The sequence below is a fragment of the Oncorhynchus keta genome, chromosome 16 (genome assembly GCF_023373465.1).
Source record: "Oncorhynchus keta strain PuntledgeMale-10-30-2019 chromosome 16, Oket_V2, whole genome shotgun sequence".
Lineage (NCBI taxonomy): Eukaryota > Metazoa > Chordata > Actinopteri > Salmoniformes > Salmonidae > Oncorhynchus > Oncorhynchus keta.
The window spans coordinates 16,205,323-16,230,828 of NC_068436.1; the positions used below are offsets into that span (position 1 = coordinate 16,205,323).

The 25,506-nt window shown below is 47.8% G+C and overlaps 1 pseudogene; it reads right to left on the bottom strand.

The window, feature by feature from the left end:
* LOC127907886 (centlein-like) overlaps window positions 1-25,506 on the bottom strand; it is a 77,910-nt pseudogene that overhangs the window by 24,623 nt on the left and 27,781 nt on the right.

Genomic DNA, 25,506 nt, shown 5'->3' on the forward strand with positions numbered 1-25,506 from the left:
CACTGCACATCAACCCAGACCCATAGAGCACCAATAATAACTGAGTCACTCAATAAGTGACTCTCCTGGAGAGGAAACAAGAGGAGTGTGAGGGTGGCAGCAGCAACATGCTGAAGAGGAAGCACAAACTAATGCTACTAATGCTAATGGTTTCACCTGTCATAATGGGGGGTGATCTATTCAATTTAAACTCCAGAACAGAATAAGAGGCAGGTAGAGGTGGTCTTCAGTCTAACACACAAAGGGAGGGCATAAAAGAAGCCCCTCCCCACCCCCACCACTTTCCCCCGAAAAACAATCAACACAGCGTGGAGGCAACTGGGAAATCCCTAACAAGCCCAAAATGCAATGAGAGTCAACGTTTTCCCCCTGACTTGTTAGGCCTGATTCCACGGCTCTAACAGGGGTAGTGTTTAAGTGGTTTCTCTATTGTCTCCCGTTCAGACTGGCATTACCCCCACTGGGTTTGGGACTATTTAAGGATGGATATGAGGGGTTAACCCATCCAAGTGAATGCCAACGATCATAAGGCTGAGGGGCTGCCTGGGTGGCGCCATCAAAGGCTGAGGATGAAAAGGGCAAAGCTGCATATCGTGTCAATTCTGTCTCCTGTCAAATGATGATGCCAATATGCAGGTGACAGGTCAGTCTGATGGCGTACTGGTTGATTGTGTCTTATGAGTCACCAATTCCTGTTTGCAACAAAACTGCTTTATAACATTTAAAATTGTACCTTTTAATATGACTTATTGCCACAAGAGGTTACAAACTGAGAAAAATATCAGACAGACCTTTTTTTCCCCTGCTAGCAAAGTGTGCCCTCGTTTTCATCAAGATCCTCCAACAAGGAGACAACCACACACACCACACTTTCTTGATAACCTGCTAAAATGTACAGACGGGCACAAATGGTGTTGTTTCCAAGTGATGCTCTCTTCGTTCTCTCTGTCTGTCACACGCTCTCTCTGTCTGCCTGTCTTTGTTCCGTGCTGCGCTGAGCTGCTCCTAGCCGAACGGCGGGGAGGTGGTGGATGGTGAATACCCGCGCGCTCTACTTTCACACGGCCTCACGTTGCAGCCGCTGTTTTCTTTAATTAACCCGGGGAGAAAACAGCTGACAGGGTCAACACGTCGGTCCCGTGTGGATACCAACCCAACCCCACGCTTACATTAGTTAGTGTTTTAAAAGGTTCTCCTCGCTGCCTGAAGCTTTGGGGGAGGAAGTCAGAAAGAGGGAGAACGTGTGTGTGTCACGTTAATGACATTTGCCGCCACGTTGCCCTCTTTGTGTGAAAACCCCGTGGTTTTAATCTAGATCAAACCAAGGGGATCGGAAGAGGAAATCACCCCCTCTCCACCTCGTCCCCCGTCCCTCCCCAGGAGTTTCTCAGACACCCTGTCCCCTTTATAACGGACACCTTCAGCCTCCTGCCCTCAAGTCCTAATTGATGCCAGGGGAAGGAGAGAGAGAGACAGAGAGAGAAACAAAGACACGCACAGCGACTCAAACGCTAAGCAACGAAATTGATTCGCTTAAAACCCGTGAAGCTTTTTCAAAGGTAAAGGTGTAATCCTCCCACACAGTAGGTCAGGTGATGACATGTAACATAAAGAGTAAAGGTCATGGGAGTATTTGAGAGAGTTTCAGTTGGGTTCTGATGTGTTCCAGAGGGTTCAGAAGGGCTTAACGAAAGAAAGAGGAGTTACGTGCCTTTAAACACTCCCCAAGGCAAGTTCATATTAACTCCAGGCTAAAGGGAACGGATTGCGACATGGTTTGAGCTGATAAATTCCAGGATTTTTTAGAAAGTCTGTGCTAGCTTGGTTACACATACCTAATAGTTCCTGGAATAATGTGAAAAGACAGAGCACGTCTCTGGTCGGCACCACTATGTGGAAGTGTGACACCTGCCACTCTATACCAGAACGTCAGTCTGCCGCTGTGTGGAAGTGTGTCACCTGCCACTCTACACCAGAACGTCGGTCTGCCGCTGGGTGGAAGTGTGTCACCTGCCACTCAATACCAGAACGTCAGTCTGCCGCTGGGTGGAAGTGTGTCACCTGCCACTGCCAATACCAGAACGTCAGTCTGCCGCTGGGTGGAAGTGTGACACCTGCCACTCTACACCAGAACGTCAGTCTGCCGCTGGGTGGAAGTGTGTCACCTGCCACTCAGAAATACCAGAACGTCAGTCTGCCGCTGGGTGGAAGTGTGTCACCTACCACTCTAAACCAGAACGTCAGTCTGCCGCTGGGTGGAAGTGTGTCACCTGCCACTCAATACCAGAACGTCAGTCTGCCGCTGGGTGGAAGTGTGTCACCTGCCACTGCCAATACCAGAACGTCAGTCTGCCGCTGGGTGGAAGTGTGTCACCTGCCACTCTATACCAGAACGTCAGTCTGCAGCTGGGTGGAAGTGTCACCTGCCACTCTAAACCAGAACGTCTGCAGTCTGCCTCAGGGTAGAAGTGTGTCACCTGCCACTCAATACCAGAACGTCAGTCTGCCGCTGGGTGGAAGTGTGTCACCTGCCACTCTACACCAGAACGTCGGTCTGCCGCTGGGTGGAAGTGTGTCACCTGCCACTCTACACCAGAACGTCGGTCTGCCGCTGGGTGGAAGTGTGTCACCTGCCACTCAATACCAGAACGCCAGTCTGTCGCTGGGTGGAAGTGTGTCACCTGCTACTCAATACCAGAACGTCAGTCTGCCGCTGGGTGGAAGTGTGTCACCTGCCACTCAATACCAGAACGCTGGGTGGAAGTGTGTCTGTCAGTCTGCCGCTGGGTGGAAGTGTGTCACCTGCCACTCAATACCAGAACGTCAGTCTGCCGCTGGAAGTGTGTCACCTGGAACGCCAGTGTGTCACCTGCCACTCAATACCAGAACGTCAGTCTGCCGCTGGGTGGAAGTGTGTCACCTGCCACTCAACACCAGAACGTCGGTCTGCCGCTGGGTGGAAGTGTGTCACCTGCCACTCTATACCAGAACGCCAGTCTGCCTCTGGGTGGAAGTGTCACCTGCCACTCTACACCAGAACGTCGGTCTGCCGATGGGTGGAAGTGTGTGGAAGTGTGTCACCTGCCACTCTATACCAGAACGTCAGTCTGCCTCTGGGTGGAAGTGTCACCTGCCACTCTACACCAGAACGCCGGTCTGCCGCTGGGTGGAAGTGTGTCACCTGCCACTCTATACCAGAACGTCAGTCTGCCTACCAGAACTGGGCTGGAAGTGTGTCACCTGCCACTCAATACCAGAACGTCTCAGTCTGCCGCTGGTCTGCCTCAGGGGAAGTGTGTCACCTGCCACTCTACCACCAGAACGTCACCTGGTCTGCGGGTCTGCTGGGTGGAAGTGTGTCACCTACCAGAACGCCATCTGCCTCTGGGTAGAAGTGTGTCACCTGCCACACCAGAACGTCGGTCTGCCGCTGGGCGGAAGTGTGTCACCTGCCACTCAATACCAGAAACTGGGTGGAAGTGTCACCTGCCACTCAATACCAGAACTGTCTGCCGCTGGGTGGAAGTGTGTCACCTGCCACTCAATACCAGAAAGTCTGCCTCTGGGTGGAAGTGTGTCACCTGCCACTCAATCTGCCGCTGGGTGGAAGTGTGTCACCTGCCACTCAATACCAGAACGTCAGTCTGCCGCTGGGTGGAAGTGTGTCACCTGCCACTCAATACCAGAACGTCAGTCTGCCGCTGGGTGGAAGTGTGTCACCTGCCACTCAATACCAGAACGTCAGTCTGCCGCTGGGTGGAAGTGTGTCACCTGCCACTCAATACCAGAACGCCAGTCTGCCGCTGGGTGGAAGTGTGTCACCTGCCACTCTATACCAAAAGTCTGCCGCTGGGTGGAAGTGTGTCACCTGTCTGCCGTCTGCCGCTGGGTGGAAGTGTGTCACCTGCCACTCAATACCAGAACGTCAGTCTGTCGATGGGTGGAAGTGTGTCACCTGCCACTCTACACCAGAACGTCGTCTGCCGCTGGGTGGAAGTGTGTCACCTGCCACTCAATACACCAGAACGCCAGTCTGCCGCTGTGGAAGTGTGTCACCTGCCACTCAATACCAGAACGTCAGTCTGTCGCTGGGTGGAAGTGTCACCTGCCACTCTACACCAGAACGTCGGTCTGCCGCTGGGTGGAAGTGTGTCACCTGCCACTCAATACCAGAACGTCAGTCTGTCGATGGGTGGAAGTGTGTCACCTGCCACTCTACACCAAAACGCCGGTCTGCCGCTGGGTGGAAGTGTGTCACATCGGTCTGCCGCTGGGTGGAAGTGTGTCACCTGCCACTCTATACACCAGAACGTGCCGCTGGGTGGAAGTGTCTGCACTCTGGTCTGTGGAAGTGTCACCTGCCACTCTATACCAGAACATCGGTCTGCCGCTGGGTGGAAGTGTGTCACCTGCCACTCTATACCAGAACGTCAGTCTGCCGCTGGGTGGAAGTGTCACCTGCCACTCTACACCAGAACGTCGGTCTGCCTCAGGGTAGAAGTGTGTCACCTGCCACTCTATACCAGAACGTCGATCTGCCTCTGGGAAGTGTGTCACCTGCCACTCAATACCAGAACGTCGGTCTGCCTCTGGGTAGAATTGTGTCACCTGCCACTCTACACCAGAACGTCGGGTCTGCCTCAGGGTAGAAGTGTGTCACCTGCCACTCAATACCAGAACGTCTGGGTGGAAGTGGTCTGCGGTCTGCCGCTGGGTGGAAGTGTGTCACCTGCCACTCAATACCAGAACCAGAGTGTGTCACCGCCACTCAATACCAGAACGGTCTGCCTCAGGGTAGAAGTGTGTCACCTGCCACTCAATACCAGAACGTCGGTCTGCCTCTGGGTACCAGAATTGTGTCACCTGCCACTCTACACCAGAACGTCGGTCTGCCTCAGGGTCGCTGGGTGGAAGTGTGTCACCTGCCACTCAATACCAGAACGTCTGCCGCTGGGTGGAAGTCTGCCGCTGCCGGTGGAAGTGTCACCTGCCACTCAATACCAGAACGCTCGGTCTGCCAGCTGGGTAGAAGTGTGTCACCTGCCACTCTACACCAGAACGTCGGTCTGCCTCTGGGTAGAAGTGTGTCACCTGCCACTCTATACCAGAACGTCGATCTGTCTGCCGCTGGTCTGCCTCTGGAAGTGTCACCTGCCACTCTATACCAGAACGTCAGTCTGCCGCTGGGTGGAAGTGTCACCTGCCACTCTACACCAGAACGTCGGTCTGCCTCAGGGTAGAAGTGTGTCACCTGCCACTCAATACCAGAACGTCGGTCTGCCTCTGGGTGGAAGTGTGTCACCTGCCACTCTACACCAGAACGTCAGTCTGCCGCTGGGTGGAAGTGTCACCTGCCACTCTACACCAGAACGCCAGTCTGCCTCTGGGTAGAATTGTGTCACCTGCCACTCTACACCAGAACGTCAGTCTGCCCTCTGTGTCACCTGCCACTCTACACCAGAAAGTGTGTCACCTGCCACTCTACACCAGAATCAGTCTGCCTCTGGGTAGAATTGTGTCACCTGCCACTCTACACCGTCAGTCTGCCGCTGGGTGGAAGTGTCACCTGCCACTCTACACCAGAACGTCGGTCTGCCTCAGGGTAGAAGTGTGTCACCTGCCACTCTACACCAGAACGTCAGAACGGTCTGCCTCTGGTCACCTGTAGAATTGTGTCACCTGCCACTCTATACCAGAACGTCGGTCTGCCTCTGGGTAGAATTGTGTCACCTGCCACTCTACACCAGAACTGCCACTCGGTCACCTGCCACTCTACACCAGAACGTCGGTCTGCCTCTGGGTGGAAGTATGTCACCTGCCACTCTACACCAGAACGTCGGTCTGAGGCTGGGTGGAAGTGTGTCACCTGCCACTCTACACCAGAACGTTGGTCTGCCGCTGGGTGGAAGTGGTACCATAGAAATAGAATTCTACTTCTAGTAGGGTACTCACCGGCCCTGTGCGTCCTCCACCTCTCGGAGCTGGTCTTTGACCGTCCGGTAGTTGGTCTGGACGAGACGCAGGCGCTCGTGGCGTTTCTCATGGGCCCTCCGCAGCTCCTCGTTCTCGTCCGTCTGCCGGCCAGAGACATACAGGAGGTTACGTTACACAATGTGGCCACTTCACACATGCACTGCACAGGGAAATCAAATGATGTCACTGAAATGTGAAGCCGGTCGGGGGTTGGGAGTGATGACAAATCTGAAATGATAGAATGACTTAAATCTTACATTGAGAGCAGCGTATTTCCAAAAGATAGAAAATGTACCTAGAAATAGTGTAAATAATTTAATTACTGACAGTGTCAGTCTAGTACGGAACTGTACACCAGTGGAGGCTGGCGGGAGGAGCTATAGGAGGATGGGATCATTGTAATGGCTGGTATGGAATAAATGGAACGATATGAAACACATGGAAACATTGTTTGACTCTGGCCCCTTCATTCCTTTCCAGCCATTACAATGAGTCCTCCTGTAGCTCGTCCCACCAGCCTCCACTGCTGTACACCCCCCCAGGTCAGATATAACTCTTGTTACTGTAACATGTAACTATAACAAATATGTTCTCCATTACTGAGGAAGCATCACCTCTCTCTGACATTGCAGTTCCTCTCCTTCTCTCTGACAAGTGTTCCTCCAGCATCCGAGGTTCGTTACAGGTACAACATTAATATGGTCAAGTCAACCGGGAGAGAGCACTTTGAACCTTCTTCACACTCCACCCTTCCCTGTCATTGACTGGGGTCACCACCCAATTGGGGCGGCAATGACTGACAATTTAAAAAAGAAAAGATTACAACGTGGGACTTTCAGGGAGAGAAGGAGGAGAACATCTAGATGTTCCTGACAGGAACGCTCTGCTATTCTGACCTTAACAGAGTGGGAGAAGAAAACACTTTAAAACAGGCAGGCTCAGGCTCGGGAGGGAGAAGAGGAGGAAAGATGAGAGAGACAGAAAAGAGAGAAAGAATAAGAGAGAGAGAGAAAGAGAAAGAGAAAGGGAGCAGAGCAGGTTTCTGCTTGAGTGGCCAGGCAGGGCTGGGGAGACTTCTCGTCGAGCGCCTTTTGAAGGGAAGAGCTTGTTTACTGCTGATATGACACGGCTGCCCTGCAGAGAGGGAAATGTGAGCTCTGAACCCTGTTATTATTAACAAGGACAAAGAGAACAGAGAGGAGCGGGAGCGGCAGCACACACATGGACGCACACACACACACACACACACACACACACACACACACACACACACACACACACACACACACACACACACACACACACACACACACACACACACACACACACACACACACACACACACACTCAGAGACAGGCACACACACACACACACACTTTCTCTCACACTCCACCGATGTGACAAGTATGGATTTTTGTGTACTGGTGAGAGATATTCACAGAGGACATCCGTTACACGGGCTGCTTTTACAACACAAAGCCCCCAAACAAACGCAGCCTGGGTTTCTGCCTCTAATGAAAGGAAATAGAGAACCAGACACACACACACACACACAGAGACAGAGTCCTGACTGATTGATTGCAGAGGGGCTCTGGTCGGAGTGGCAGGGCATTAGCCACATCATTGCTTCCCAGGCCCCTTAGAGCTCCCACTGGGCCCCGGCCCCAACCCTGGTCATCACAGATCACACTTCAACCCCACCACCAGCAATCAATACTCCACAACACAACACACAGCCTGCTCTGGGTACACTGGTCCCAGACCCTAATCATCCAGCATGTATGTTCTCAAGCTGAAAAATAATTTGGTGTCTCTCAGACCTCAGAGAGAGACCGTGCTGTTGTTTACTTGTCTTGGAAGTGGCAAGTTTGTACAAAAAAAATGAAATAAATAAAAACGGTTTGTTAGGATCCCCTACTGTTCTGTCCAATTCAGCATTTAACTGATAAAATCACACTGGGTACACAGTATAAATTGTGTTCCCAATATAATGGGGTCAGTGACATCCACTGGGCGCACATTTGTTTTACTATCTTTGTGGGGACCAAACAATTGATTCCCATTCAAAATCCTATTTTCCCTAAACCCAAACCCCTATTCCTATTTCTAAACCTAACCCTAAACCTAACCCCTATTCCTAAACCTAACTCCTAACCCTAAACCTAACCCCTATTCCTAAACCTAACTCCTAACCCTAAACCTAACCCCTATTCCTAAACCTAACTCCTAACCCTAAACCTAACCCCTATTCCTAAACCTAACTCCTAACCCTAACTGTAACCCTAAACCTAACTCCTATTCCTAAACCTAACTCCTAACCCTAACTGTAGCCCTAAACCTAACCCCTAAGACTAAACCAGCCTTTTCCTTGTGGGGACCGGCGAAATGGCCCTACATGTGCAAATGTTCCTTGTTTTACTATCCTTGTGAGGACTTCTGGTCCCCACAGGGACAGTAAAACCAAAAACACACAACTCTGTTAAACGCCCCTCAGTCCGCACTACAGACATGTAAATGGTCCCATTAAATAACACAGCCATGCGTATCATGAGCCATTAGCATCAGGCTGAGTGTCTGTCTAGTATGTGATGTAATAGGGACACTTTAGACCTGACACCAAAATAACTGCTAATATCCCTGGCTGAGTAAAGAGACATGACCTCCATATATCTCTAGTGGACGAGGGGGGGAGAGCGAGAGAGACAGAGACAGAGACAGAGACAGAGACAGAGAGAGACATCAAGAGAGAGCGACATTGAGAGAGAGAGCGAGAGAGAGAGCGAGAGAAAGAGACAGACGAAGACAGACAGAGAGACAGAGACAGAGAGAGACAGAGATACAGAGACAGACAGAGAGAGAGGGAGAGAGACAGAGACAGACAGAGAGAGAGAGGGAGAGAGAGAGACAGACACAGAGAGAGAGACAGAGAGAGAGACAGAGAAAGAGAGAGAAAGAGAGACAGAGAGAAAGAAAGAGACAGAGAGACAGAGACATCGAGAGACAGAGACATAGAGAGACAGAGAGAGGGAGAGAGACAGAGACAGACAGAGAGACATCAAGAGAGAGAGAGAGAGAGAGAGAGAGAGACAGACAGAGAGACAGAGAGAGACAGAGAGAGAAAGAGGATTTTCCAGAGAAGATCCAGATTTCAGGGAATTAGACCAAAGTTCTCAATAGGTACAAAATATATAGAGTACTGCACACACTACAATTACTTTAAAAATAAGCTCAACTGGACACCTTAATGAGGCAGTGAATGAACTAAGAGAGAAAGCATGCAGGCCATTCTACACCATTAAAAAACTAATTCAAATTGAAATACCTAGTCAAATTTGGCTAAAACTAATTGAATGTATCAATGAACCAATTGCACTTCATGCCAAAACAAGATTTCACCAAATGGGATAAACATTGAAACCCGGCATGCAGAGTTTTGTAAGATTCTCCTACATGTCCAGAGGAAGCTTTGGAAACATCTCAAATACAGTGACCCCTCTCATGTCATTACCAAGCCCTGCAATGCCAAGAGCTGAGCAAAGAAAAAGTCCCCTCATCCAGCTGGTCCTGGGGCTGAGTTACCTAACCTGTTCTACTAACACACTGAAGCCTCAGGACCAGAACATCCAATCAATGAGAATAAAACAAATTACAACACAGTCAAAACAAAACTACATTTCTTATTGGGAAACACAAGCACAAAGCAAAATGCAGTGCTATCTGGCTCCCTGTAGAGGAAAGGCTGTGCAACCACTGCCCCACAGCAGAACCTGAGACAGAGCTGCATTTCCTGACAAAATGTCAAAAATATAAAACAATTAGAGTTTTATTTCCCCCAAATTTGAAAAACTTTTTCAAGGTTTCAAAGACCTCTCTGATGAGAGTAGGCTGCCCATCCTGTTGGGGGAGGACGCAGAGAGCTGTGGGTTGGCAGCAGACTACATTGCTGCCTGCCATAAGATGAGGGACAGTGTCTGACAGACCAATCAACCTGCACATGTCCTCTACTGTATACTTGTTGTTATTGTTCAATGTATGGTTATTTTGACCCTTGGTTATTGTTGTTACTGTTGACAAGTTGATCATTTTGATTCTTATTATTTTAATATCGTAAATCTCCAAAGTAAGCTTTGGCAATATGTACATTGTTACGTCATGCCAATAAAGCAAACTGAATTGAAATGGAAAAGTTGAGAGAGCGAGAGGAAAGAAAAGAAAGACAAGGAAGAAGAGAACAGAGACGAAGAGAGAAATAAGAGGGGAGAAATAATAATAGCACAAGAGAGGAATAAAAAGGAGAGAGAGAGAGAGAGACCGCAGAACAGAGGAGAGTGTGAAGGTTAAAAGAGCGATGGAGCTGATTGGTTTATGGGGAGAGTCCAAGTCCTGCCGCATCCTCTCCTCTCCTGCTGCTTCATTGCCCACACAGACGCTCAGCGGTCGTGTGTATCAGTGTGTGTGTGTCAGTGTGTGTATGTATCAGTGTATGTGTGTGAGTGTGTGGCACACCGTTAGAAAGGTCAGAGAGGAAGCAGTCGGTAACAGCGGTGCAATTGAGCCCCTTAGAGACCATCAGCCTTCCCCCGACGCTGGACCACAGAGAGAGACAGAGAGAGAGAGAGTCTGCTATCCCCTCCACTCACCTCTTATCAGGAGCAATTCACCCTGCTGGCCTCTCCAACACACAGCAATCATATTGCACAGATACTGTATCCACCGGCTGGTCTTGAAATACTATAAAGCCATACTCTGTTGTTACAAAACCAAAGACGGTCATCATTTTTAAGAGTCGAGACTGAGAATGTCACAGGTTGAGACAAGTCTGACACACAATACCCAGACACTGACGTGTGGTTGAAAGCTGGAGGCAGTCAGTCTGAACATACATGTGGGAGTCAGTCACTCTGCTGCAGCAGCCAGCCAGCCAGTGACATCTTCATCTCCTTTTCAGAGCCATTACTACCTCTCTGAGTGGTGATTACAGACGGTCATAATTGAGCCATCAGGAGAAGGCACTGATGAGAGGGGGGAATCAGGGGGCTGGCTGGGCCTCTGAGGGGAGATGGGAGATGGGAGGCAAGGGACCCACGCAGGCAGATGCGTGACAGCGCTCCCTCGTCCTATCGGTGCGTTAGCTCTCAGTAGTAGCGTGTCGTGGCTGGCGGCAGAGCAGTGACATTCACACATGACGGCCTGTCTGTCTCTGAATGGGGCTGATGATGACAATGAGGTCATATCAATACACACAGGAAACAGAACACAGGTACCTCTCACCTGGACCCACACTACTCAATGTGCTGGAAAGCATTAGGAGGGGGGAGAGAGAGGAGAGACAAGGGAGTAGAGAGAGAGGAAATGGGGAGAGAACAGGGGAAAAGAGAATAGAAAGAATTAAGACTAAAGAGACAGGAAGGAGGGAATTCAAAATAAAGAGAAAATTAGACAGAGAGAGAAACAGACAAAGAGAGAGACAGACAGAGACAGACAGACAAACATAGAGAGAGGCAAACAGAGAGAGCGAGACAGCAAGAAAGACAGACAGAGAGAAAGAGAGAGAGCAAGAGAGATAGAGAGAGCAAGAGAGAGAGAGAGCAAGAGAGAGAGAGACCGAGAGACAGACAGAGAGACAGAGCTGCATTTCCTATTACACTGTGAGAAATTCTCAGAACTAAGAGAATATTCCTTTCCCAAAATTATAATTCAAAACAAAAAAAATGTAACTATAAAATATGAAGAAAAATCAAATATTTATTGGGTGAAAAGCCAAAATGCAGTTTTGGCAGCAAATATGTGTCCTCCTGCCACAACCTGAGGGACAGCCAGTGAAAAGTGCAATGTAATGTCGATAATATTTCCCATCTTGTTTTGTTTTGTCTTTCTTTCATACCATGTCACGTGTCTACTCAGTCACAGTTGTAGTTGATGTTAACGGTAATCCCATGTCCACTACTACTATTATTATTGCTGTTGGTCCCACCATTTATTTATAAATAAAATATATATATATATATACAGTGGGGCAAAAAAGTATTTAGTCAGCCACCAATTGTGCAGGTTCTACCACTTAAAAAGATGAGAGAGGCCTGTAATTTTCATCATAGGTACACTTCAACTATGACAGACAAAGTGAGGGAAAAAAATCTAGAAAATCACATTGTAGGATTTTTAATGAATTTATTTGCAAATGTTGGAAAATAAGTATTTGGTCAATAACAAAAGTTTCTCAATACTTTGTTATATACCCTTTGTTGGCAATGACAGAGGTCAAACGTTTTCTGTAAGTCTTCACAAGGTTTTCACACACTGTTGCTGGTATTTTGGCCCATTCCTCCATGCAACATGCAGATCTCCTCGAGAGCAGTGACGTTTTGGGGCTGTTGCTGGGCAACACGGACTTTCAACTCCCTCCAAAGATTTTCTATGGGGTTGAGATCTGGAGACTGGCTAGGCCACTCCAGGACCTTGAAATGCTTCTTACAAAGCCACTCCTTTGTTGCCCGGGCGGTGTGTTTTGGATAATTGTCATGCTGAAAGACCCAGCCACGTTTCATCTTCAATGCCCTTGCTGACGGAAGAAGGTTTTCACTCAAAATCTCACGATACATGGCCCCATTCATTCTTTCCTTTACACAGATCAGTCGTCCTGGTCCCTTTGCAGAAAAACAGCCCCAAAGCATGATGTTTCCACCCCCATGCTTCCCAGTAGGTATGGTGTTCTTTGGATGCAACTCAGCATTCTTTGTCCTCCAAAATGTGATTTTCTGGATGTTTTTTTCTCATTTTGTCTGTCATAGTTGAAGTGTACCTATGATGAAAATTACAGGCCTCTCTCATCTTTTTAAGTGGGAGAACTTGCACAATTGGTGGCTGACTAAATACTTTTTCGCCCCAATGTATATATATATATATATATATATATTTTGTTAAATTATTATTATTATTATTTTATATATATGTATACTTGAACTTGCCAAACTTGCCATGTCAATAAAGTCAATTGAATTGAACTGTGAGTGAGAGAGAGAGCAAGAGACAGAGAGAGACAGAGAGAGACAAAGAGAGAGACAGAGAGAGAGTGTGTAGTGTAGAGGTCAGTGAGGTTTGTACCTTCAGTCTGAGCAGCTCCTCCAGGTCATGAATCCTCTTTTCCACTCCTCTTCCTGACTCCACGCTGCTCGCCGGGGACAACGACCTGGACAGCTGCACCGGTGCACTCTGGGGGATGTAGTCATTCAATCAGAGAGAGAGAGAGAGAGGCAGGGGGTTCGGCTACGCGCTTCAGCAGGCTTTAGCATCACATTACAGAGACAACTAGTGCTCAATTAACAGCTGCACAACGGCTGTGTGAATACCAATAACACATTATATATGTTCATTTCACTTTTCCCTTACGTACAGATACATACAGATACACACACACACAAGCAAGTAAGAACACACCCGCCGAACACACACACACACACACACACACACACACACACACACACACACACACACACACACACACACACACACACACACACACACACACACACACACACACACACACACACACACACACACACACCTCTCCCCTCACACACACATACCATCTCTCCCCTCACACACACATACCATCTCTCCCCTCACACACACATACCAAGACAAAAAAAAGACAAAAAACCAATCAGGGTACCAGAGGAATAAGGAAGCATCCCTCCACACACTGCACCACACGGAGCTCCAAAGGTTTCTCTCGCCACTGGCTAATGAGTATGTTCATTTACATGTACACTGTTTCTTTGACTGTAATGACGTCCCATTAGGGGACACTAAAGGGCTATAGATTCCAGGCTGCGCCGGGCTTCATTACCAAAAGGTGGGCAGTGGGGCCCCTTTAATTGCTCTATGAGGACCCCGAGGTTACACTTGATAGGACAACTGGCTGGGAGAAACTGCTGGGGGAGAAAAGAAAGCTGCTCTCTTGCTCCTCCTTGAGAACAAGAAGCACTCTCCGGTCCTGCTGTGTGTGTCTGTGTGTGTGTGTGTGTGTGTCTTTTCTTTAAAAATAAATAAATAAGCTATGGGAACAATATGCTGTTGGAATATGGAAACAGGAAGATGAGGATAGGAGCCCCTGTGGTGGGAGTGTTGAGCGGAACAGATGGCGGCTAAAATATGCAATGTGACTAAATGCGCCGATGCTTCTTTAGTCTGGAGATTCGGCGGTAGCAAGAGTTTATAGGGAGGACGGAGGGATGGCATGTTGGCTGACCCAAAAAGGACAAAGTGACATTGAAAGGCAACCAGAGGCCTTGTGCAAACTAGATCTATTAAAGCTTTACAACGGTTCTCATTTGAACCTCACTGAGTTTACCAAACATTAGAAACACCTTCCTAATAGTGAGTTGCACCCCCTTTGCCCTCAGAACAGACTCAATTCGTCAGGGCATGGACTCTACAAGGTGTCCAAAGCTGTTCCACAGGGATGCTGGCCCATGATGACTCCAATGCTTCCCACAGTTGTGTCAAGTTGGCTGGATGTCCTTTGTGTGGTGGACCATTCTGGATACACAAGGGAAACTGTTGAATGTGAAAAACTCAGCAGCGTTGCAATTCTTGAAACAAACTGGTGTGCCTGGCACCTACTATCATACCCCGTTCAAAGGTGCTTAAATATTTTGTCTTGCCCATTCACTCACTGAATGGCACACATACACAATCCATGTCTCAATTGTCTCAAGGCTTAAACTCCTTCTTTAACCGGTCTCCTCCCCTTCATCTACACCGATTGAAGTGGAATTAACAAGTGACATCAACAAGGGATCATAGCTTTCACCTGGATTCACCTGGTCTATGTCATGGAAAGAGCAGGTGTTCTTAATGTTTTGTACACTCAGTGTGTACTGGTGTGACAAATACTTTCCTCCTGGGTGTCAACGATCTTCAATTCAATATTTTTTTAAATGTACACTCCAAAAACAAACGTATACTAACAACAACTTACAGACACCTACAAACAATGACTACATCTCATCTGGCCAGACCCACATGCTCACACCCCCTTCCTTAGACGATTGCAATACAGTCTGCTTTCTCTATGATTTGCTTGACCTTCACTTCACTGCATCCAGAAAATGAGTAGATAAAGCATGTCTGGTTGGAGGGGTGTATGCTGGGTTAAGAACATTCAGAAATATCTTCCAATACACATTGCCTGTGAGCATCAGAGCCCCTCACACCCCCAACCCTAGAGCCTGTGTTTAGACTCTGTGTTTAGACTCTGTGTTTAGACGCTGTGTTTAGACTGTGCCGCAGGCTACTGTTGACCGGAGTGACCCTGGTGCCACAGTGCTCTCCACCAGCAGTCCTGACTGTGGACACACAAGGCAGGTGTCAGCCCTTCTGCCATCTCTGTTCCAGCTCTGTCTTAATTACCTCTATGGTTAGTCATTAGTAGATGGATCTGCATATTACTGACGTTTTGGCTTGGCTGGCATCGCTCTGTGTGTGTGTGTGTGTATGTAGGGAGGTATATAGTGTGTGTGTGTGTGTGTGTGTGTGTAGGGGGGTATAATGTGTGTGTGTAGGGGAGTATAGAGTGTGTGTAGGGGGTATAGTGTGTGTGTAGGGGGTATAGAGTGTGTGTAGGGGGTATAGTGTGTGTGTAGGGGGTATAGAGTGTGTATAGGGGGTATAGAGTGTGTGTAGGGGGTATAGAGTGTGTATAGGGGGTATAGTGTGTGTGTAGGGGGTATAGTGTGTGTGTAGGGGGTATAGAGTGTGTATAGGGGGTATAGAGTGTGTGTAGGGGGTATAGTGTGTGTGTGTAGGGGGTATAGAGTGTGTGTGTAGGGGGTATAGAGTGTGTTTAGGGGGTATAGAGTCTGTGTAGGGGGTATAGTGTGTGTGTAGGGGGTATAGAGTGTGTGTAGGGGGTTTAGAGTGTGTTTAGGGGGTATAGAGTGTGTTTAGGGGGTATAGAGTGTGTGTAGGGGGTATAGAGTGTGTGTAGGGGGTATAGAGTGTGTGTAGGAGGTATAGAGTGTGTGTAGGGGGTATAGAGTGTGTGTAGGGGGTATAGTGTGTGTGTAGGGGGTATAGTGTGTGTGTAGGGGGTATAGAGTGTGTGTGTAGGGGTGTATAGAGTGTGTGTAGGGGGGTATAGAGTGTGTGTAGGGGGGTATAGAGTGTGTGTAGGGGGTATAGAGTGTGTGTAGGGGGTATAGAGTATGTGTAGGGGGTATAGAGTGTGTGTAGGGGATATAGAGTGTGTGTAGGGGGTATAGAGTGTGTATAGGGGGTATAGAGTGTGTGTAGGGGGTATAGAGTGTGTGTAGGGGGTATAGAGTGTGTGTAGGGGGTATAGAGTGTGTGTAGGGGGTATAGAGTATGTGTAGGGGGTATAGAGTGTGTGTAGGGGGTATAGAGTGTGTGTAGGGGGGTATAGAGTGTGTATAGGGGCTATGTGTGGAATGATCATATCTGATCAAGCACTAATCATAAGAGGTTTGAATTATCTTTCAGGTGTTATCAAACCATATACCCTTCATCAAAACCCAAATAAAGCTGGAGACAGAAATTCCACCTGGACTGAAATGTAAGTCTGACAATATTCATGTTTGTGGGGTCAGCTGGACAACATCCATTTGCATCACGTGTAAAAGTCACACAACACAGAGTGAACAGACAGTGAAGGACTGGACAGAGGGACACACAGTGATCGATGAAAGGCTGTGGGTGCAGATGCTCCTCTCCTCCAGTTGGACAGCCCGTCTGCCGTCTGTCCTGCAACAGGTCCAGATGAAAATGTGTGTGTGTGTGTGTGTGTGTGTGTGTGTGTGTGTGTGTGCGTGCGTGCGTGCGTACTACGAAACGACTTGTTATGGAGGAACACGCCGTTATCTCTTTAATGCTGGGCCAGCCACAACTCATGCCCGAGCCATCGAGACACACACACACACACACACACACACACACACACACACACACACACACACACACACACACACACACACACACACACACACACACACACACACACACACACACACACACACACACACACACACAGCCTGAGGAAAAAGCAAAAAAGGCGAAGGCGTAAGGAAGATGAAGATGTGCCGTCATCTCGTCTCGACAGCTGGCTAGGGGCCACGACCTGCCTGTGCCATGCACCCCGTAATGGCTCCACAAACAGATAGAGAGAGAGTAGAGAAAGAGAGAGAAAGTAGAGAGAAAGAGAGAGATGCGTTACCAGAAGGAGAGAGTGCGAGAAATAAAAGTATGTTATTTCCTGAACGGTTGATGACCCCAGCACCACGTTGGAGAGGCACTCCATAGACCCCCCTCCTCACCCCTCCCTCCACTCTCTCCATCTCCCTGTGAGTGGAGAGAGAGACTGGTGGGGTCACACTGTCATCAATGGAGTTCTTTATGATGGCAGCACCGTGTCATGTGTGTAGCAGCGCCAGCCAGGGCTCTCAAAGCACGACTTGTTCAGGACCCGGGTGATGTGAATGGGATATATTGTAAGCCACACACAAACACGCGCCCCCACACACACCCACAGCTATATGGGCCATTCAAAGACCCACTCGGTGCTTTTCAGGATGCAAAAAAAAGCAACAGGTACTAAAAGGTTTTAAAAGGGACATTAAGAGACATTAAGAGACATTAAGAGGAGCAGGGAAGAACCAGGAGAGAGTGTTGTACATAAACTAACACACAAGACATGCTAAAGTACAGCCCCTATAATGGTTTGACTGATATGGACTGGAGGCTGGAGGGAAAGTGACAACAACAAAAAAACAGTGTGATGTGGGCAGAGCGGCTGAAGGTTGTGTGTGAACGCTGGCCAGCGCGTGAGTGTGTCAGGGTCACTATTTCCTCCAGCGTCAGATCAGATAAGGTTCTAGGGCCAGGCACCTGTCCAGGTGGAACGGAGAAGAGAGGGCCGGACTAATGGAATGTCTGTGTCATCTCTGTAGCTGGGTGTTAACACCACCCACCCAGGTGTGTAACGGGAGACTCCTCTGGCAGACAGGATAGAGACAGACTGGTACAGCTGGGCCCGTCATGGTGCTGTATGCTGTTTGACCCTCTCTCTAAAGAGATGTCAAGGATGTTTTGGCCTGTATTCATGTTAAAAAGCCTAAGTGGAAGCAAAAGTGACATGTATTTTTTTGCTGCCTACAAAGTCCTTTATCAATGTGTGTCTGTATGGCAGATTTGGAGTGTTATCTAAAAACATATTAGTCAAAATAGTGAGTGGTTGGAACTTGAACGATCGGAAGCCTAATGTGGTAAATCAGCCAGTGCCTGAGCCCCAGGCATGCATGAAACCCACAGCACACGCCGGCCCGGGGAGGAGGGGGGTAGGACTACGGCTGCCAGAGAATGGATCAAATTAATCACATGATTCCCATGATTCGCTGTAACTTGCCCTTGTCTCCCCAGTAGCCGTCTCCTACTGGACTGGGGTGAGTCTCTGAGGTGACTGGGGTAGTGTGTGTGTGTGTGTGTGTGTGTGTGTGTGTGTGTGTGTGTGTGTGTGTGTGTGTGTGTGTGTGTGTGTGTGTGTGTGTGTGTGTGTGTGTGTGTGTGTGTGTGTGTGTGTGTGTCTGCATAGTAGCTGACCCACCTGCCGTCTCCCAGTGTGTTGGCCCCTGGAGGGGCTGAGGGCCAGCGATGTGTCTGGGGGCCCCGGGGGCTCCTGTGGGACCGGGCTACAGGTTGAGGGTGGGGCCTCCTCTCCACTGAGTTCCTGATCTGGAGAGTCATACAGAGTCTGCTCCTGTGAAAGGCCAAGCACATCCACATGATCCACCTCACTAGACCCAGATATTCAGATAAGGTCACAAGAAAAACAGTATTTTACAATAGCATTACAGACTACGTAGGAGGACCCAGCAGCCTCTGGGAAATGACAAAGGTGAAAGTTGTATTTTGGGAACCAATTATTAGTATTTATATATAGATATATGGGATCCAATTAAAACATTCCAGCTTATGATTTGAATTTGAGAGAAGAAAAATAATTGTGTGAAAAAAACATGAAAAGTTCAAACTAATCCTCAACTAAACCCTGATCTTAGACTTGAGCCTGACCTTGTACCTGTACCTAAAGCTTGAAGGTTGTGCAGTAAACATCCAGACGCATGTAAGCTGGGAGCTGGAAGCTCCAACGAGGAGGGGACAGCGGTCTGAACTCAACTCCAGGTGTGAGAGACGTTCCCTATCTATTTATCACCACCTACCAGCCCAGTCAATTAACGCTCCCCAACACACGGCAACCCCCCCCCCCCCCCCACACACACACACCACAGGACCACCGAAACAAAGCGGGGAGACAAGGGTGAACGGGAGTGTCTGTGAGCGTGTGCAGGAGGCCAGGCCCCACAGCCGCCCAGAGAGGATGATGGATGGACAGACGCCACTGGCCAGATTGTCCCCTTAGTGTGATGGGAGAGGGAGGGTAGGGGGGGGGGGGTTCAGACTTATTATTGGGGTGAGAAGTGTGACATTGAGGAACATGTTCATAATATAGATGTTTAGAGAAGCCCATCTATACAGACGCTTGTTTATTCTATTTGTTTGTACCGGTCCCTGTCCCTAGTCTAATAACATAATAATCATACGCTGCAACCCCAACTACGTTGCCAGTACTTCTAGAAGTGTACAAGGTAAGCTGTTACTGTAGCTACTGTAACATCAATACTTCCTGTTACCTAGCAGGGTACTGTAATCCAGTTCTTTATGTGACCTCAAAGAAAGCCTTATCTTGTCCCCACTTTTCTCCTCGTCATGTGTTTTACCTCATATGGCCAGTGTGTGTGTGTGTGTGTGCGTAGATAAGGACAGTCCTCGGGGGCAGTGGTTTATATGCAGAGCCTGCCTGGGCTTTCTTTGTCATACACAATTAATGATGAGGAACATGGTCTTAACATAACAGGCAGGTGGAACACACACACACACGACCTTAACATATGCAACCATACTGTGCGTTGCCACCTCTCCCCTCATCCTTGACGACCCTATATAAAAAGGTGAGCAGTAAATAATGCATTGAGCTAGCCAGAGAGTGCTACACCTACCACTTCCTTCTATACCTACCACTTCCTTCTATACCTACCACGTCCTTCAATATCTACCACTTCCTTCTAAACCTACCACGTCCTTCTATACCTACCACTTCCTTCTATACCTACCCTTCCTTCAATATCTACCACTTCCTTCTATACCTACCACTTCCTTCTACCTACACCTACCACTTCCTTCTATACCTACCACTTCCTTCTATACCTACCACTTCCTTCTATACCTACCACTTCCTTCTATACCTACCACTTCCTTCTACACCTACCACTCTCACTTCCTTCTACCTACCACTATACCTACCACCACTTCCTCTATACCTCCTTACCTACCACTTCCTTATACCTACACCTACCACTTCCTTCTACCTACCACCTACTACCACTTCCTTCTATACCTACCACTTCCCTTACCTGCCACTTCCTTCACCTACCACTTCCTTCTACACCTACCACTTCCTTCTATACCTACCACTTCCTTCTACACCTACCACTTCCTTCTATACCTACCACTTCCTTCTATACCTACCACTTCCCTACCACTACCTACCACTTCCTTCTATACCTACCACTTCCTTCTACACCTACCACTTCCTTCTACACCTACCACTTCCTTCAATACTTCTACCACTTCCTTCTATACCTACCACTTCACTTCCTTCTATACCACTACCACTTCCTTCAATATCTACCACTTCCTTCTATACCTACCACTTCCTCTACACCTACCATACATACCACTTCCTTCTACCACTTCTATACCTACCACTTCCTTCTATACCTACCACTTCCTTCTATACCTACCACTTCCTTCTACACCTGCCACTTCCTTCTATACCTACCACTTCCTTCTACACCTACCACTTCCTTCTATACCTACCACTTCTATACCTACCACGTCCTTCTACACCTACCACTTCCTTCTATACCTACCACTTCCTTCTACACCTACCACTTTCCTTACCTACCACTTCCTTCTACCTACCACTTACCCTTCCTTCTACCTACCACTTCCTTCTTCCTTCCTTCTACACCTACCACTTTCTCCTATACCACTTCTACTACCACTTCCTTCTACACCTACCACTTCCTTCTATACCTACCACTTCCTTCTATACCTACCACTTCCTTCTACACCTACCACTTCCTTCTACACCTACCACTTCCTTCTACACCTACCACTTCCTTCTACACCTACCACTTCCTTCTACACCTACCACTTCCTTCTACACCTACCACTTCCTTCTATACCTACCACTTCCTTCTATACCTACCACTTCCTTCTACACCTACCACTTCCTTCTATACCTACCACTTCCTTCTACACCTACCACTTCCTTCTACACCTACCACTTCCTTCTACCTCCTTCTATACCTACCACTTCCTTCTTACCTACCATACACCTACCACTTCCTTCTATACCTACCACTTCCTTCTATACCTACCACTTCCTTCTACACCTACCACTTCCTTCACCTACCACTTCCTTCTACTTCCTTCTACCTACCACTTCCTTCTATACCTACCACTTCCTTCTATACCTACCACTTCCTTCTATACCTACCACTTCCTTATACCTACCACTTCCTTCTACCACTTCCTTCTATACCTACCACCCACTTCCTTCTTATACCTACCACTTCCTTCTACCTACCATCTACCACTTCCTTCTATACCTACCACTCTACCCACCACTTCCTTCTATCTACCAGGCTTCTATACCACCACTTTCTTCTATACCAGGGCTAACACACCGAGGTCGACCGATTAATTGGAATGGCCGATTAATTAGGGCCGATTTCAAGTTTTCATAACAATCAGAAATCGGTATTTTTGGACACCACAAGTTAAGAACACATTCTTATTTTCAATGACGGCCTAGGAACGGTGGGTTAACCGCCTCGTTCAGGGGCATATAATTGATGCAGTGCGTATCGTTGCTCCAATGTGAACCTAACCATGAACATCAATGCCTTTCTTAAAATCCATACACAGAAGTATATATTTTTAAACCTGCATATTTAGCTAAAAGAAATCCAGGTTAGCAGGCAATATTAACCAGGTGAAATTGTGTCACTTCAATTCATTCATTGCCCGCAGAGTCAGCATATATGCAACAGTTTGGGCCGTCTAATTTGCCAGAATTTTACGTAATTATGACATAACATTGAAGGTTGTGCAATGTAACAGGAATATTTAGACTAATGGATGCCACCCCTTAGATAAAATACGGAACGGTTCCGTATTTCACTGAAAGAATAAACGTCTTGTTTTCGAGATGATAGTTTCCGGATTCGACCATATTAATGACCTAAGGCTCGTTTTTCTGTGTGTTATTATGTTATAACTAAGTCTATGATTTGATAGAGCAGTCTGACTGAGCGGTGGTAGGCACCAGCAGGCACGTAAGCATTCATTAAAACAGCACTTTCGAGCGTTTTGCCAGCAGCTCTTTGTTGTGCGTCAAGCATTGCGCTGTTTATGACTTCAAGCCTATCAACTCCCGAGATGAGGTTGGTGTAACCGATGTGAAATGGCTAGCTAGTTAGCGGGGTGCGCGCTAATAGCGTTTCAGCGTTACTCGCTCTAAGACTTGGAGTAGTTGTTCCCCTTGCACTGCATGGGTAACGCTGCTTCGAAGGTGGCTGTTGTCGTTGTGTTCCTGGTTCGAGCCCAGGTAGGAGCGAGGAGAGGGACGGAAGCTATACTGTTACACTGGCAATACTAAAGTGCCTATAAGAACATCCAATAGTCAAAGGTTAATGAAATACAAATGGTATAGAGGAAATAGTCCTATAATTCCTATAATAACTACAACCTAAAACTTCTTACCTGGGAATATTGAAGACTCGTGTTAAAAGGAACCACCAGCTTTCATATGTTCTCATGTTCTGAGCAAGGAACTTAAACGTTAGCTTTCTTACATGGCACATATTGCACTTTTACTTTCTTCTCCAACACTTTGTTTTTGCATTATTTAAACCAAATGGAACATGTTTCATTATTTATTTGAGGCTAAATTGATTTTATTGACCTATTATATTAAGTTAAAATAAGTGTTCATTCAGTATTGTTGTAATTGTCATTATTACAAATAGATTGTAAAAATCGCCCGATTGATCAGTATCGGCTTTTTTGGGTCCTCCAATAATAGGTATCGGCGTTGAAAAATCATAATCGGTCAACCTCTATAACACACACACCACATTCCATGATAGCGTATAAAAACTTCAGACTGACAAGTAGGGCTTTGGCACCTGTGTGTGTGTGTGTTTTCTAGGATCACAGGTAATGAAAGAAATAACACCAGCGCTGTCATCACCTCTCGATGGTTCCTGATCCCATCATCAGGAGTAGCAGCCTTGTTGCGAGTCGCTTGGCATCTGGGTGTGACCTTGTTAACTGTCGGGGTAATTCACTTTAACCAACGGGGAGAGGGGATGATAAATTATTAGCGGTGGAAGATTTTGTTCACATTTTATTAAATTGGCCTGTCAGAAGGGGTCGGCCAAATTATCTGGGGCCTCGTTTATTGGAGGCTGGCCATATTGCTACATCTGTTACAATTATTTATAATTTCTAGCTCAGTCGGATGGAGGGGAAAAAAAGAAGAAGAACAACCAACCAGAGTTTTTTCGGTCGGCATCAGCCACGTAAAGCAATTTACAAATTATCTGATGAGGGACTGTTTTAGTTCTTTCCTCCCTCGTTTTCTAAGCCAAAGCAGAGGAGAACGGGGAGGGATGAGAGGAGGGATGAGAGGCGGGAGGGGAGAGGAGGGGAGGGATGAACGGAGGGAGGGGAGAGGAAGGGGGGAGGAGGGAGGGGAGGGGAGGGGGAGAGGGGAAAAAGAGAGAGAGAGAGAGGCGCGCTGTAATTACCGAACACGATTAGGTTCTTCTGGGAACTTATCTGGCGCTCGTGGCCCTGGTAAGATGCGGCAGGAACATATGGAGGAGGCTTGTGATTGTGCTCCCTGAAGCTCGTGACCCGTCTGCTGCTGAGCCCTTCAGCTGAATTTAAATGAGCAGTGCCATGGCTAATGTTCTACACATGCACCATTTATGCCACAAAACAAATCTGATCACTGTTAATTATGGAGCAGCTATAACCAGGGCAGGCCCTACCTCACATCTGTGGCAACGCCGGGGTCTCTCTGCCTGTGTCTCCGATGCTGTTGGAGAGGTAGGCTAGGGTAACGCATGGACGGAACGGGGGGTTGTAGTGGAGTTAGGGGGTACTGGAGGGCGCATGGGGGTGTGTTTGTGTAACCCCCCCAGTTCAGATGCAGTGGGCTATGTTAGTCTGGATGGTGGTTCCTGAGTGGAAGTGGGTTGTGCTGGAGGACCTAATGGAAGGACAAGACAGGGGCAGTGTGTGTGTGTGTGTGTGTGTGTGTGTGTGTGTGTGTGTGTGTGTGTGTGTGTGTGTGTGTGTGTGTGTGTGTGTGTGTGTGTGTGTGTGTGTGTGTGTGTGTGTGTGTGTGTGTGTGTGTGTAGTGCTGCTGGGTCCTCCCACACAGTCTGTCTGACCTGTGTGCCTGCAGCACATGGCAGTGGTTGGTTAATGAGGAGATCTGCAGTACACAGGGCTCCTTCTAATGAGACCACTTGAGCTATTAAATCACAACACTGGAGTCCATGTTGAGTCCATGTCATTACTGTCTCAGGTCTAATATATGGGCTCTCCTCTGCTGCCAGACACAGAGCCCTGACTCTGGGTGGTTCACTTGGTGAGAGCGTGGCACTAGCAACGCCAGGGTCGTGGGTTCCATTCCCACGGGGGTCGCACACACTACAAATAAATTCATTATGACACAAAGTATGAAGTCGAAGTCATTAAATGATGGAGAAAATGGAAAAACGTGGCTCTATTTAAATGAAGGTAGCTTTACCGTAGGTTGCAACAAAATGGCTTTCAGTCCACAACTGGCAAAAGTTTCCCTCTATTGCTCTGTTCCATTAGGCTCCACATTCCACTTCGTCATTTTTGGGGTGTTTTCATGTAAATCGTTTCTGTTACGTTTCTAAATTCCAAACCGACATCACGGCTCCCACTTCCATCAATCTGCTTTTGTAGCATTACGATTTCATAGATCCTATCTGAGAACCAACTATTAATACTTTCCCCTCTGAGCCTCTGTCCACCATCACTAACCATCTAAACATTAAAAACACACACACATCTTCCATTCTTCACTAGGTCTATAACCCCACAGGATCCAGGGGTATGTCATGTATGATGATGATGATGATGAGGATGAGGATGCTGATCAAAAGAAGCACCTCTCCTCATCCAAACCTGACCCTGGCGGAACAGAGCGGCGGGCGAGTGGGGAGTGATACTTGAATTATACATCTGACAGACAGCGCCTGATTCACTAACACTAAACAAGGATTAGATGGAGGCAGATGTTATAGGAAGAGCCATGGCTGTGTAGCCGAGGGAAAGGAGGGAAG